The sequence below is a fragment of the Penaeus monodon genome, chromosome 33 (assembly GCF_015228065.2).
Source record: "Penaeus monodon isolate SGIC_2016 chromosome 33, NSTDA_Pmon_1, whole genome shotgun sequence".
NCBI classification, from domain to species: Eukaryota; Metazoa; Arthropoda; class Malacostraca; order Decapoda; family Penaeidae; genus Penaeus; species Penaeus monodon.
The window spans coordinates 30,161,562-30,161,913 of NC_051418.1; the positions used below are offsets into that span (position 1 = coordinate 30,161,562).

The following is a 352-nucleotide window of genomic DNA, read 5'->3' on the forward strand; positions in this document are numbered from 1 at the left end:
CAGTAACCAGTGCGATTACTCGGCACCAATGGGTTAAAGAAAGAAAAGAGAAGAAATGAGCACTTAACCACGATAGGAAAAAACACAGGAATCTGTTCTTTGAATATACTAATTGCAAAAGCAAATTTAATGTTGGCTATGCTGACCAGCTAGATCACACATAAGGATTAATTTCTAATGGTGAATATCTTTTGGGAAGAGGATGTCTATAAAGAATTTAAAAAAACTTTATGTGTACAGAAAAATAGAAATAACTTAGTTGTCCACATGTTTGAGAATACCCTGATAATAATAGTTCTTGTAGTTTATAGTAGACCATGCAAATTGTGGCATTAAGAGAGAATGTCTGGAC

The 352-nt window shown here is 33.5% G+C and overlaps 1 protein-coding gene across 5 annotated transcripts in view; it reads right to left on the reverse strand.

The window, feature by feature from the left end:
* The window catches only part of LOC119594361 (SAP domain-containing ribonucleoprotein-like), a 21,139-nt gene that overhangs the window by 7,272 nt on the left and 13,515 nt on the right, over positions 1-352 (reverse strand). The window lies entirely within an intron of this gene.